The sequence below is a fragment of the Trachemys scripta genome, chromosome 14 (genome assembly GCF_013100865.1).
Source record: "Trachemys scripta elegans isolate TJP31775 chromosome 14, CAS_Tse_1.0, whole genome shotgun sequence".
Taxonomy (NCBI): Eukaryota; Metazoa; Chordata; order Testudines; family Emydidae; genus Trachemys; species Trachemys scripta.
Genome location: NC_048311.1, coordinates 17512681 through 17527714, shown reverse-complemented (window position 1 = coordinate 17527714; position 15034 = coordinate 17512681). Strand labels below are relative to the sequence as shown.

The 15034-nt window shown below is 44.3% G+C and overlaps 1 protein-coding gene across 4 annotated transcripts in view; it reads right to left on the bottom strand.

The window, feature by feature from the left end:
* The window catches only part of TNRC6C (trinucleotide repeat containing adaptor 6C), a 611446-nt gene that overhangs the window by 294511 nt on the left and 301901 nt on the right, over positions 1 to 15034 (bottom strand). Inside the window, exon 1 of one of the 4 annotated variants that reach the window (XM_034789731.1) lies at positions 6000 to 6069. The exons of the other annotated variants lie outside the window; for them this stretch is intronic. The gene's annotated coding sequence lies outside the window, so the exon portion shown is untranslated. Of the gene's footprint in view, positions 1 to 5999; positions 6070 to 15034 lie in introns of those variants that run through there. 4 annotated transcript variants of the gene reach the window in all.

The window sequence follows — 15034 nt, the reverse complement described above, 5'->3', positions numbered from 1 at the left end:
GCTTGTGCTCCTCAGTCCTCCAGCAGCACACCCTCTCACTCTCAGTTCCTTGCGCCTCTTGCTCCCAGCTCCTCCCACTCGCACCACAAACTGAAGTGAGCTCCTTTTTAAAGCCCAGGTGCCCTGATTAGCTGCTTTAATTGATTCTAGCAGCTTCTTCTTAATTGACTCCAGGTGTCCTAATTAGCCTGCCTGCCTTAACTGGTTCTAGCAGGTTCCTGATTACTCTAGTACAGCCCCTGCTCTGGTCACTCAGGGAACAGAAAACTACTCATCCAGTGACCAGTATATTTGCCCTCTACCAGACTCCTGTACCCCACTGGTCTGGGTCTGTCACATATCCCTCCCCCTTGCTCAACGCCAAGGGGTTGGGCAGCTTGGGACACCAGACAATGCACACGTGACAAGCCATCGGCATTGCCATGACGGCTCCCTGCTCTGTGTTGCACACAGAACTGGAAAGGTTGGAGGGATAAGAACCATCTGGTCACCCTTGTGTTCTTCTCCTTGTTCCACTGCATCCACTGAAGTGGGGCATGGTTGGTCACGAGGACAAATCTGCGCCCGAGCAGGTAGTAGCGCAATGTTTCTATGGCCCATTTTACAGCAAGGCATTCTCTCTCCACCACTGCATATTTTTGTTCCCTTGGAAGGAGTTTCCGAATGAGGTATAGAATTGGGTGTTCCTCCTCCCCAACCATCTGTGATAGAACGGACCCCAACACTACTTCTGATGCATCTGTCTGCAGGGTAAGCTCCTTGGTGAAATCAAGGGCTATCAGTACGGGGTTACTGCAGAGGGCAGTCTGTAGGTCTGTGAATGCTTCCTCTGCTGTGTCAGACCATCTCACCAGATCAGGTCCACAGGCTTTCGCTAGGTCTGTCAGGGGGCTTGCCCTTGTGGCAAAGTGGGGGATAAATCGTTGGTAATACCCCACCACACCTAGGAACGCCCGGACTTATTTCTTGCGACTTGGTCGGGGCCAATTTTGGATGGCCTCTAACTTGTTCACTTGGGTTTTTACCAAACCTTTTCCCACAATGTAGCCAAGATATTTGGCCTCTGTAAACCCCACAGTGCACTTGGCAGGGTTTGCTGTAAGGCCAGCTCGCCTGAAGGTATCGAGGACTGCCTCCACCTTCTCCAGGTGGGTTTCCCAGTCTGGGGTATGAATGACCACATCATCCAAGCAGGCAGCAGCATAACTGTTATGTGGGCGTAATAGCTTGTCCATGAGGCGTTGGAAAGTAGCTGGGGCCCCATGTAGTCCAAAAGGGAGGACAGTATATTGAAAAAGACCCTCTGGTATAGAGAACGCAGTCTTTTCCTTTGCGTCTTCTGCAAGGGGAATCTGCCAGTACCCCTTTGTCAAGTCTAGGGTAGTCAAGTATCAGGCGTTACCCAGATGGTCCACTAGCTCATCTATGTGAGGTATGGGGTACGCGTCGAACTGGGATACTTCGTTTAGTCACCGGAAGTCGTTGCAAAATCTTGTGGTGCCATCAGGTTTGGGCACCAGCACGATTGGGCTGGACCACTGACTGTGGGATTCTTCGATGATCCCCAACTCCAGCATCATTTTACTTCTCCTTTTATTTCCTCCCTTTTTGCCGCTGGCACCCAATAGGGCCTCATTGTTACTCTGGCCTCAGGGTTTGTAACGATGTGGTGATATGTCTCGGTTGTTCGACCCGGTTTTGTCGAGAACACATCTTGGTTCCAGAAGATTATCTCAGACACTTCATTCTTCTGGTCTGGTGTTAAATCGGGAGACACTCTCACCTGTTTGGAAGGCTTGTTTTCCTGGGTTAGGTCTTTTTGGACCGTTGTGCATGCCTCTTGTGCATGCCAGGGTTTCAGAAGGTTAACGTGATAAATCTGTTCTTGTTTTCTGCGTCCTGGCTGCCGCACCTTGTAGGTTACTTCCCCCACGGGTTCAACCACCTCATAGGGCTGTCCTCTCAAAGGCCAGAAGATATGCCTCTACATCATCCTCCCGTGTCATTTTCTGCAGCCAATGGCTGGCCCATATGAGCCGCGTCCCATCATGGCTGCGATTCAGCTCTGTAAGGGACTTAACCTGGTTTACCAGTTCCTGCAACATAGCTCGGTCTTGAGCAGCCTGGTCCATCAGCAGGCGATTAGTCTCTTGCTGCAGCCGCACTGCCTCCTGTTGGGCGGCTGCCTGGACACAGGTAGCCTCCTGCTGGGCCGCCGTAGCATGTATCAGTGCCCGCACTACGTCATCCATTGTGGTGAAAAAAAATAAACCCTCTCCTTTTGTTTTTGTTTTTTTTTAAATAACCCTCCTTCTTCCGCCATGCTGTGCACCCCAAGATCCCACTCTTGACACCAGTGTGACAAAGTTCCTCCTCTATCTTGCTGGGTCCTGCGCTTATTGGCGGATTTTCTTGCCTCAGAGATTCACCATGTGGGTTGGGGAACAGCCCAGAGACCTTCCCCTCTGGAAGAACCCACAGTCCAGGTCAATTGGGAGGTTTGGGGGGGAACCTGGGCCCGCCCTCTACTCCGGGTTCCAGTCCAGAGCCCTGTGGACTGCAGCTGTCTATAGTGCTTCCTGTAACAGCTGCATGACAGCTACAACTCCCTGGGCTACTTCCCCATGGCTTCCTCCAAACACCTTCCTTAGTCTCACCACAGAACCTTCCTCCTGGTGTCTGATAACGCTTGTGCTCCTCAGTCCTCCAGCAACACACCCTCTCACTCTCAGTTCCTTGCGCCTCTTGCTCCCAGCTCCTCCCACTCGCACCACAAACTGAAGTGAGCTCCTTTTTAAAGCCCAGGTGCCCTGATTAGCTGCCTTAATTGATTCTAGCAGCCTCTTCTTAATTGATTCCAGGTATCCTAATTAGCCTGCCTGCCTTACCTGGTTCTAGCAGGTTCCTGATTTCTCTAGTGCAGCCCCTGCTCTGATCACTCAGGGAACAGAAAACTACTCATCCAGTGACCAGTATATTTGCCCTCTACCAGACTCCTGTACCCCACTAGTCTGGGTCTGTCACAATATGTTTCTACCTACAAATATAGACAGAAAAGGAAGGGCAAATTGGAAAGAGTCTCTCAGGTTTTTAATATCACGCCTACGACCATAAAGTGAAATCCTGAACCCATTGAAGTATATGTGTGTTTTGCTACTGTCACCCTGGATAGTTCAGTCATAGACAACTACTGCCTAGTGTCAAATCTTCGGTTCCTGAGCAAGTTCACAGAGACATTAGGCGAAGGCCAACAACAAGCTCTTCTAACTGAAGCTAACATTCTCGACCTGATGCAATCTGGATTCAAGCCAAGACATGGAACTGAAACTGCTTCAATGGCACAGAGGTAGGATCTCCCGCTGTCAATGGATACAGGGTAGACAACCATTCTCATCCTCCTGGACCTATCGGCAGCATTCAGCCCTGTTGACCATGAGGCAATGCTGTCTTACCTGAGAGAGATGGCAGGGGCCTGGGTGATGTGCTAAAATGGTTTGAGACCTTTCTGGAGAGATGCACCCAATGAGTAGTGATGGGAAACTGCACCTTGACCATTAGACCCCTCACTGATAGTGCTCCACAAGGATCAATTCTCTCTCCTGTCCTTTTCAACATCTACATGCAAACACTACGTGAACTGGTCAGATGGCATGGGCTGAAGTGCCAGCTGTATGCAGGGGATTTGCCCAAGGTCACCACGTACGGCCACATTGCTACCACCACGATGCCCCAGTGCTTAGCTTCCACAAACATCAAATCTATCTATCCTCCATTCTCTATATTGACTTACTGTTGAATTTCAAACAAAGTTAAGGTTTCTGATCTTATCTTTGAGGCACTCCATGGCCTGGGCCGAGGATATTTGAAAGCTTGCTCAAAGCTCCAGGACAAAGACTGTGGTACATTTCTGTGGCACAACAGAACTCTCGACAATAAGGGTAATGTTCACCTGTGTGGGAAACAGAACTTTCTCCATGGCCTGTCTGAGCCTGTAGAATGAACTCCCCCATGAACTAGGGACCATTGCAAACCTCACCACCTTCCACTACTAGTGCAAGGCACATTTGTTTGACCTTGCTGTCTCTAACATAGCAACTTTTATATTAACCCCCCCTTCCCCCTCCAAAAAAAAGGGGGAAGGGGGAATGAGAGAACAAACAATACATGACAGACGTTAGTCACTAAATGCACTAAAGGAAGGCGCTCCGATACTACAGTGATCAGTGTGGTATTAGAACCTATATAGAATAGGAGTTTTCCCATTGACTTCAATGGGGCCAGGATTTCACTTATAGTATCTAAGCCCCCCACCCCAAGATACACCTTGAATGCCTGTAGCCTATAAATTTCATTGTAGCTCAGATGTTCTGAGTTTTACTCCATTAAGTCCCAATCCTGCAAAGGGATGCACTGCACATGGTGTGGATCCCTGCATCTGTTCAAAATCTTGTTGATTTCAGTGGCACCCTGCCCATGAGCATGCTTTTGCAGGATCAGGCCCTTAGCTGGTAGCACACAAAGGGGCCTGATACTAACATTCAGATTTCCCCATTCCATGGACCATCAAGGATATTCAGATCCAAGGTTTGGTTTCAAGCCAAGTTAGAGAGCAGAGTTCACTGCAAAATTTGGGTCTGGATTCTGAACCTCCCAATGACTGCAGGTAGGGGGTTTTGGAATCTGGGTTTGGTACCATCTTTAGTAACCTATTTACAAAGGGGAAACTGTGAACCTTCCAATAGTATCTAGAGAATGACACCAAAGAAGAGTGGGTTACACAGACAAAAAGGAGATCTGATAGCTGTGGTAACATGCACTGTACCTTTTTTTTATTCTTTATTGAGCTAATACAACCGCCTGCCCCAACATAAGTATAAAAGGAAATATGCTCCCTCCCCATTCCTCTACAGACGCTGCCGCAGTCATGTTGACATATAACAGATTCCACAGCTATAGCTGCTATATCGAGAACTGCCTGTGCCAAGACTTCCTATTGTGTGCCTTGCCCTCCCTCTCCTCTCTCCCCTCCCCTCCTGATATCCAGGAAGAACAGTCCCAGCCTATTACCCAGTCAGTACACATGCTAACACTTCACCCTCATGAATCTTTCATGGCACTCCAGAAGATTGTTCAAGCATACGCCACAGGGCCACTGCAGGGCCGCCTGGATCAGCTAGAGCTGGATAAAATCGGAGAAGGCAGCAGCGGCTCAGCACAGTGCCTGCCAGGTCCAAGTCAGTGAGGGGTGATTAATTGGGACAGGTTTAAGCAATGTCTTCTAGGTAGAGTGCTCTGCAGCCGGCTACACAGAGAGATCCTGCCCGCTATGGCACGTAGCTCCTCATTTGCAACGTTCCGGCTTAGTCTCACAGAGAGGAAAAAACAAAAAAATTAAACCTCGAGCCTTTCAGCAAAGCCATGCAAGCTAGGAAACAGCAGTTAGCAAACAGGGCTTAGTTCTGCATCCTGGCAGCGTGTGGCTGGCTGGTACCCCGATTAGCACGGCATGTTCATTACAAGCACCACGATGGGCTCTATTCCATCAAACCACATACAACGCTTTCCTCCCCCTCCACATGCAAACGGGTTGGCACTTTGTACCAGGAGGGGTGGAAACAAAGAACATCGGGTTTGAATTCTCATGCTCATTTAAAAATATCAGCAGGAACTGACCCTCTTTATGGTGTGTTTCTGAGTTATGTAATTCGGCAGCCGAACTGGAGGGCAGCCCTTGATCCCGAAAGGCAGCATGCGACTCAGGAATCAAGTGCCACAGTGAATTAGCTTATGCGTCTGCAAAGGCAGGCGAACGATGGCCAAATCCTCCCAGCCCCCATCTCCCCCCAAACATCTTCAGAGCCTATACATGTTTGTGCAGCACTCAAAACAACAACAAGAAAAAAATTATTCCTCCAAATCACCCCTCTCACCAGTGAATGAATAAATACAAAGCTGTATCGAAGCACAGAAGACATCGGTGATAGCTCAGGACAACGTACCTTATTCAGGGAGTAATGACAAAGCCAGAGCTATGGGTGTTGTTTTGCTTCTTTTGCCTTAGATTCAGATTGTAAACGAGGGGCAGAACTAACCATCTCTAGAGGTTGACCCTTCCCCCGCCCATTTGAAAACTATTTAGTCCCTGCCTCCTCAAGTGATTGACAAACATCCAGACCAATTGCACCATACACTGCTCCTTTGGGGCTACGAAGCCACATTACAGGTAGGGCCTTTGCTACACATTGCACAGGTCTTTTAATGCCACTGACATGGACCACTCACCAGTGCAATGTGCATATCTCACACCCAGACTTAGAGTTTAACGTGTTAATGTGAAGAATGACTTATACAGTGAAGGATGCCTCTCAGTATCAGTCTGGCATCAGAATAAGAATAAGAACACTGCAAGATGATCCTAGAATTATGTCAATAGGGTTATTCGAAGAAACATTGGAAATGCCATATTACCTACAAACAGTATCCCATCTTTGACAGTAGCCAGCACCAGATGTTTCACAGCAAGGTGCAAGAATCTCTGTAACAGACCATTATGGAATAACCTGCCCAAGGGGAAGTTTCTTCCTAACTCCAAGATATTAGTGAAGCATGAGTGTTGTGAATGCAGTTGTGAATACTCTCATTCTCCAAATACATTTATAATGGTTTTTGAATCACGTTTATCCTAGGCCTCAATAAAATATTGTAGCAATGAGTTCTATGGGTTAATTATGTCTTGCATAGAAACTATTTCCCTGGTCAGTTTTAAATTTGCTGCCTTTCAACTGGATTGAATTTCTCCTTGTTTTTGTATCATAAAAAAGGGTGAATAGGCATTCCCGATTTGCTTTATATACACACCACTCACTGTCGCCACACATCATCTCCTCTCTAAGCTAAATGGTCCCCATCTTTCAACCACTCTTCATATGCAAGCCTTTCAATGTCTCAATCCCTATTTCTGCTATATCTTTTTGAGATTGTTTGCCTGGAAATGAACACAGTATTCCAGGCAAGGCCATATTATTGATTTATATAATAGCATTATAATATTCTCAGCATTATTTTTAATCCCACTCTTTATACTGCCTATCTTTGCTTATCTGACGGCCGTTGCACATTCAGAGCAGAGATTTTCACTGAGTTGTCCACATAGACACTCAGGTCTTTTCCTTGAGCCATTACAGTTAATTTAGAAACCACCAGTATGTAGGAGTAGCTCAAAGGTTTCCTTCCACTTGGCTTTACTCTGCATTTGCCAACAATGAATTCCATCGTCAAGCGTGCTGCCCAGTCACCTACCTTTGCTTGGTCCCTCTGAAGTTCCTCATTGTCTTCCCTAGTCCTGGCTAACCTAAGTAAATTTGGGCTGCTTGCAAACGTTGCTACTTCGTTGTTCATATTCTTTTTCAGCTCCTTAATAAATATATTACACAAGATTAGAGCTCCCAGGGATCCAAATCCTGTAGGTCTCTTGCATTACAGCCAAACTTACTTTAATATAAATTTATAAACCTATTACAATACATCACATACTTAAACTATAAGAAAAGATACACTATACACACACAAGCAAGCAGGTTAGTCCTATAGACTACACGGTTAACCTTTGACTATGATGGAAATTGACCATTTATCCCTTCTCTTTGTTTTCCCTCTCTTAACCAGTTTCTGATACATGACAGTATTTCGCCTTTAACTTCATGACTTCTCTAACAGTCTCTTAGGAAGAACTTTGTCAAAGGCTTTGTAAAAGTCCAAATCAACTAGATCATCCATTTCTCCATTAATCCACTCTTTCAACAAAAAGCTTGTTTTCTTTCCCTTCATCCTTCTTGATATAATTGACTATATTCGAGACCTCTATCCTTGAGGATAATTCTGGAGGGCTTGTTTCTCCCCAACCTTGGTTTTATTGTCCCTAGGGTGTAGAATTGATCTCCTTAGATGAATCCCCCAGCCCTGCCTCCATCCATTTTTCAAAAGGACTGAAATAATATATTCTTTCCTGAGAGATTTTCTATTTTAATCAGTATCAACTGTTCTGTAGGATACCTGCCTTCTTGCATATTTTTTGCAATGGTAAAACTTCATTAGGCTTTTTAGATGTGTTATTTTTAGATTATTTAGTTACTATTTTAAAAATACACTACTATCCATAATAATAAATTTTAACTATAAGTGCAGAGCCCTGAGAGCCTTGGTGGGGGACTTTTAAAGTATAAAATAACAATTCACAATAAATAATAATAATAAATTATTATTGCTGATAACAAGGAAATGTGCTATATTTTCATAAGCTCTAGACCACCTACAGCTCACAAAATATAATGGGAAACATTAAGCGTTTAACTGGTTTTATACATTTCCTCCCCCACCTCCACTCCCCATGTTCTGTAATAGATTTACAAACAGTATAAGGGAAAAAAAATCTTCCCTTATAAGAATAGCATCAAAATTCTTCTCAGCTTTCCAGCTGCTGAGTGTTTCTGAAGCCTTCAGTGAAATGCAATTAGTATCTTTTACCGCCTGCCTTCTGGGGATAGTGACATTATTATCTTATTGCAGTTTCACCTTGACATGCAGATCACAAGGCAGAGAGCTGGATTCTGTCTCGAGACGGCTTGAAATGTGGCATTTCCACAGATGGCTCAGTGATTTGAGAAAAAGGAGAAAAAGAAAAAAGCAAAGCGAGCCATTTTCTAGCTTTATAGATATCAGCTTTAAAAAATTATTTAAAAAAAGAGAATTAGAAATTGAAAAAAATCACACACATCAGCTCTTTGCAGGACAAACAAGGGAAAGAAATAGGGTGAGGGGGTGATGCAAAAGGCTTTTCAAAATCCTTCCCAAGCTAAACCCCAGCACTAGATGCTGTTGTGAAAGTACCAGCATTTGGGTTTAGGCTTATGTAAGGACCCCCTTTTTCCTCAACCCAAACCCTCAGCATATTTCAGTTCCATATGGACATATTCACAGATTTTTCTTCTCACGGGAGGAGGAGAGAAGAGAAAGAAAAAGAATAATTTTATATCCTTTCAAAAAAATGATCATAGAGACATGATCTGCAACTCTTTAACTACACCAATGGGTCAGCCCTGCTAAATGTTGAGCTGTCTAATGTGTAATATTTGCCTCTTTGAGTAGTGGGTTGATGGGGTTTATTTGTTTGTTTTGTTACATTAAACTTCAGGTTGCATAGCCTGAAAGAATGGGCTTTCTGAACAGCAAAAGCAGAGTAAGTCTAAGGTGTGTGCACACGCATGCATGCATGCATGTCCTTCTTTAGTTTAAGAAGAGTCTCTCGTGACTCGGAGACCGACACTGCCTTGTGGAGACCTCTAAGGAAAGAGTCTATCCTCACATACACAGCCTTATCTCAGCCTGCCTGCTTCCAAGCTGACCTTTAGAAGCAGTAATTTTCATTTGCTTTCAGTGTCCTTGGATTTGAACTCGCATCCCAGCAGGAGCGAGCTCAGAACACCAATGAGTGAGTGGGACACTGTGTATGAAAGGAGGTGGGGTTTAAACATTATTTAAAAGTGGGCTTACAAGTCTGGCAACTTCAATAGGTGATGTGAAAATTTACTGTTGTGAGGAGGGGCTATTACTGTCATCATCCAAGGTCTTTCCTGACTTTGGTGGCAGACATGTTGGCTTCTCAAGTCAAGCTGTCTGTTTTTCTCACATTTTGGCAGCATGTGTGCTTGCATCTGGAAGGAATTTCATTACAATTAAAGGTGAGAAGTGGCCCTTCACTCACCCGTCATAGCTTGAAAGAATTTTTTTTTTGGTCACTTGTGGTCCTGAAAGTTGATGGACATTGTCTCTCCTTCCAAGAAGAACGTGAATGGAATTCAGTCTAGAAGGGACACCCTCCCCCTTTCTTTAGACACAGATATTAAGTTTAACAGATGATGTCTGGCCAGAATACACAAAAACTGCAGCAGCACGCTTCGGCCTGCCTTTGATTCACTTACACTGGTGTAAATCAGGAGCAACTCTATTAACCTCAATGTAAATCTGGCATGAGAGCAGAATCAGGAATGTCCTGAGATATGTAGCGTGATAACTGACTATTGAGAAAATGGTGCTGCTTGTGAATAAGTCAGCTGAAGATCTCACTGCTTCTCCGCCGCCCGTCAGCCTATTTTTTCTTATTACTATTAATTAATAGCAATCCTCTGCATTCTACGATAATGAAATACCCTTCGGAAACCAGCAATAACTTCCATATATATGAAATCACCCACTCTTAAAAAAAGGTGAGATAAGAAGCTTCAAAACGTTGAGAGCGAGGGTTTGATTTGAACATTTATTCCAAGCTGGGTTGGAGAGTGCTCTGGAACAGCTTCTCTTTTATAGGAATATAGGACTGGAAAAAAACTCCTGGGTTATTGAGGCCAGGTAACTCCATCATATACTCTCTGAGAGGCTGATACTTCCAATTCTGGTTGGCAATGTGGAGAGAACAGTTCCTCTCATAGTACTTGGGCATTTCCAGTTCTTATCCCACCTAAAACCACCCTAAGTGAAGAGGCGCAAAAATGGAACTAAAAGGTTATCAGAACATTCCGCATGTTTCAAGATTGGCTCAAATTCAATTCTACAAATAAGAGAAGTTCTAGGGACTGGTGGGGAATGGAGGGGGAGAAGGAAACTATTCATATTTTAAATGAACTGGTTTGCCAGTTCCCAGCTCTGAGACCAGATCTACCCAAATCTCTTAGGTCTGGTCTATACTACCAGCCTGAATCGGCGGGTAGAAATCGACCTCTCGGGGATCGATTTATCGCGTCCCGTTGGGACGCGACAATCGATCCCCGAATCGGCGCTCTAACTCCACCAGCAGAGGTGGTAGTAAGCGCCGCCGACAAAAAGCAGCAGAAGTCGATTTTGCCGCCGTCCTCACAACGGGGTAAGTCGGCTGCAATACGTCGAATTCAGCTACGCTATTCACGTAGCTGAATTTGCGTATCTTAAATCGACTCCCCGCTGTAGTGTAGATGTACCCTTAGAGTCTCACTCTGTAAAGTTAGATTTCTGTAATGAAAAAATCTACTGTTTGTACTGTCTAAAACTCAGCTCATAGGGGGCTGTGAGATCCTTTTCTCTGGTTTCAGATCACCTGGATCCTCATGGCTTGACTCTCAGGTATGCACAAACTCAGTAACTCAGAAACACTCTGCCTCTAAATCAGACTGTCAAGTTTCATGAAGCAAACGCATCAACTGGCCACGGTATGCTCAAATTTACAGATGGACCAAAGCCACCATAATCATATCTGAATTCAAACTTCCTCACAGTTTGATTTGGCCCATTATAAAGTTAAGAGACAACTGCAAGCACGGTACCAGGATCAGAACCTCGCCACAGTTCAAGGCTATTTACATGCAGGGTTTTGATTCAGTCAATTCTCTGCTTGATACTGGACCCAATTATGAACCTTAGCATGAAACTTTCAATGACTATAGACTGGATTCCAAGTTTATAATGAAACACAGAAGCCAGGAGAGTTTGGTGTCTTCTAGATTATATAATAGAAGGTTTGTCTGGCTTTGGTGAGTCTTATGTCCTGTAGCCACAATGAGATGAATATATGTTCTGTATACTCTGTACCTGTAAGGCCCCTGACTCCACTCCCACAACAACTTCCTGAGGACACGCAGCCAAAGATGGGACTGAAGGAGCTGCTGTTAGCAGTTTGGTGAGCATCTCCTGTTTTCTATTTAGATCCATTTCCGGCTTATTGTTTATTTCTGACGTTTGTTTATTTTAAGCCCAAATGGCAAGTGTGTCTACTAAATTGAGCTCCTTTTCCACACACGCATCAGCTCAGTTTCTTCGCCTCTTATGATAAGGGGTTCACTGACCAATGATTGGTACAGTCATTTGTTAGAAGCCTAATTTGTAGTGACCTTATTCTCATACAGCAGGTGGGTTTGGGGCTATTAAAGAGAAGACATGACAGGAGTTAAGATATCTCCAAAATCTTTATGAATTTATCATTTAAAAAAAAGAGAGAGAGAGAGATAGAAAGGGTGTTGGTTTTTTAAAACACAGTAAAATATATTAAATAGGTGAATTGGTAACAATGGATGATGCTAATTAGAGATTCCATAAAGCAAGTGGCTAATTTCCAAAGAGAGTGGTGTGAGGCACAAGAAAAACATCTCGACAATTTACAGCTTAACCAGTTTTTATTTTCTCTTTATTGCTGTCACCAGGATTAACAAATGCAAAGTATTTATCCCATTTTATTGGCAAACGCTTTTAGTACTTTAGTGCGTTAATGTAAATTTTGAAAATTTATTCGTTGTTGTTTTGCGGTGAGTTTTTTGGGGTCTTTTTGGTTTTCTATTCCAAAATCTGAAGTTCTAACTTTTCAAGATAGGTTTATGAGTTTGTCAGTTAGGGTGTGACTGTACCTGCTCTAGCAAAGACATCTCTCATGTCTCATTAGGGACAGCATCAATAGACACATTTAATCTTTTATTAATTATTATTATTATTAAGGAAGAAAATCCTCTGGATTATAATAATCCTTTCCTAAAAAGATCCATATGCTAAATGGAAATGGATCAAAAGTGATGATAAAAATGTTACTTTCAAGATTCTGAGAGAGCATCAAAGGAGAAAAATTAAACAGAAATTAAACAAGAAACATTTCATTTTGTGGGCTTTTTCTGTATCTACTTATGTGTACTATATGTAGCACCTTCCACCTGAGGATCTCAAACTGCTTCACAAACAGTAATTAGGCCTCAGAACTCCCCATCAAGTAGATGTAACAAAACATGCTACTGCAGTTTGCCTTGATCTTGTTGGTTTGATTCCATGTTGACTTTTAATCGCTCCGGACCAGTTTCCTGCCAGGATACATCTGGTGAGTTGGTCTTAGTGCTGCTCTACTGTTGCAATAAAGTAGCCAAATGTGCAAGTCTATTAAGTTGGGAGTCCTCGAAACATATCAGTAGGGAAAAGATTGATCCCCCTTGGAAGCCCTCTCTTGTGCTCTGGGAATAGGGTTCTTTCAGTAGCTCTGGACCAATAGCAACAGGAGTTCCAATATATACATTTCGATTGCTGATTTATTTAAAGAAAAATGTAGAACGGGTGGGTTATTGTTTCGGGTGCTAGCCTGGGAAATAGGAGACTTGGCTTCAATTCTCTGCTCTGCCACAGACATTTTGGGCAAATCACTTAGTCACTCTGGGCCAGATTTATAAAGGCAGATACGTGTCTAGGAGGAATTCCCATTGAAAGCCAGGCACCTAACCTACTTGGGCACTTTTAAAAATCCCACTAGGTGCCTATCTGCATCTGAAAATCTGTTGCCCATCTGTAAAATAAAGATAGTAGCACTGCCCAACCTCATAAGGGTGCTGTGAAGATAATAAATATACTACATATTATGAGGAACTCAAATACTATGCTAACAGGGGTCATATATCTCTTAGATCAGTGGTACTCAACCTGCAGCCCACGGGCCGCTTGTGGTCGAATCAGCACATAGCTGCAGCCCATGTGACATTCTCAGGGCCATAGAGGTAGTATTGGATGCGGTCCACATAACACATTGTGGGCCAAATATGCGTCCCACAATGGTAAATAGGTTGAGAACCACTGCCTTAGATAGATAGCTGTTTAGCTGAGAACCATCCTCTAATGTTCTTTCGCTGTGAAACACAGCACCTTCCACCACTGCTCTGTTTAAACATGTCATCCAGGACTTGAGTCCCAAAGTGGAGGTGCCGGCCAGTGCACTGTGGAGAGGATGGGCTTTATCAGCATCTTTATTCCAAAGCGAAAGTCCAAAGCTTCCACTTTTTTGGTAGAGATCTGCCACTAGTCTTTCCCATTTTCCCATCACTGGCCCCATAATGGTACACAATATCCTAATCTCACTCGGATCCAACAGAGGCTCTGAGGTTAGGTAGATAGGCCCAGTTTCATCATTGTGCAGATTAGCTCGTCCTTCCAAGGGTTACGGTAACAGTTATGATCAATATAGTCATTAATAGGCTCAAACCCGTGTAGTTGTGTGTGCTCAGCACCTTTCTAGACATAGCATTAAAACTGGAAAACTTTGGCCTAGATTTTTAAGGGTATGTAGGTATTGCTACGTTCAGTGTGAAAACTAAAGTATCTTTGAAAGCATAAATTAGAACAGAAACACCTAGGATAAAAGATCCTAAGAAAACTGGTAGCCACTAGCTACTGTCTTAGCATGAAGACAATTATAACCATTGTAAAGAGCACGATCTTGTGGTAAAGGGTAGTTTCGCCGCATGACAAAGCCCCGCTTGTTCTTCACAGTCTCCTGATATGAAATCATGCTTGTTACTCTTGCGTTTTAGTTCACAGGCTAGAAGAATCCCTGGGGACACGAGGCAGAGAGAGCGAGTGAGAGAGAGGCACACACATACACACACACACAATACACACACAGTGCTGAAGCAATATTATTTCAACTTGTTTTGGATCAGGTGCCATTCTGCAACTTGCTCCAAGCTCTGAAGATAGCAGAGCCTTTTTGTGTTGGTCTCAGACTTTGGGAAGTGAATGGCACAAACGTACAGCAGCGAGAGGAGGGTAAGAAAGGCACCCACCCCACTGTGCAGGGCAGAAATGTGATGACTGCCCCAGCTTCAGGCTTGTTTGTTTGAGGATTCAATGGCCTAGAGCAGTGGTTCTCAAACTAGGGCCGCCGTTTGTTCAAGGAAAGCCCCTGGCGGGCCGGGCCAGTTTGTTTACCTGCCACGTCCACAGGTTCGGCTGATCGCAGCTCCCAGTGGCCGCGGTTCGCCGCTCCAGGCCAATGGGAGCTGCAGGAAGTGGTGCGGGCCGAGGGATGTACTGGCTGCCGCTTCCCGCAGCCCTCAGGGGCTTTCCCTGAACAAGCGGCAGCCCCAGTTTGAGAACCACTGGCCTAGAGGATCCAACTTCAGTTTTTGCTAGCCTGAAAAACATTTTCCCAGACCCACCTTGACAATGATTTTTTCCCGACTCTCTATCCTCCCAAACATCATTTTTG